Source organism: Apaloderma vittatum, unplaced genomic scaffold (genome assembly GCF_000703405.1).
Source record: "Apaloderma vittatum isolate BGI_N311 unplaced genomic scaffold, ASM70340v1 scaffold39658, whole genome shotgun sequence".
Taxonomy (NCBI): Eukaryota; Metazoa; Chordata; class Aves; order Trogoniformes; family Trogonidae; genus Apaloderma; species Apaloderma vittatum.
In genome coordinates, this window is record NW_009729806.1 from 20 (window position 1) to 290 (window position 271).

Below are 271 nucleotides of genomic sequence, written 5' to 3' on the forward strand. Positions count from 1 at the left end.
TGGGAGGGGTGGGGGCGACACATTCTTACCTCGGGGCTAAGGGTGACAGAACCCATGCTGGGGAACGAAAAGAGAGAGAAATTAAAAGAGAGAGAGAAGGGGACAGTGCAGGAGCCTGGGAGCTGCAGGAGGGCAGAGCAAAATAACCAGCATGCAGCCAGGGCAGGGAGAGACGAGCAGCCAGACAGTCACAGCCAGGAGGGGACCCCGAGGGACCTGTGGGAGTCTTGGGGGTATCCCCAAGGGCGGATGGGGCCCACCACCCGGCGAG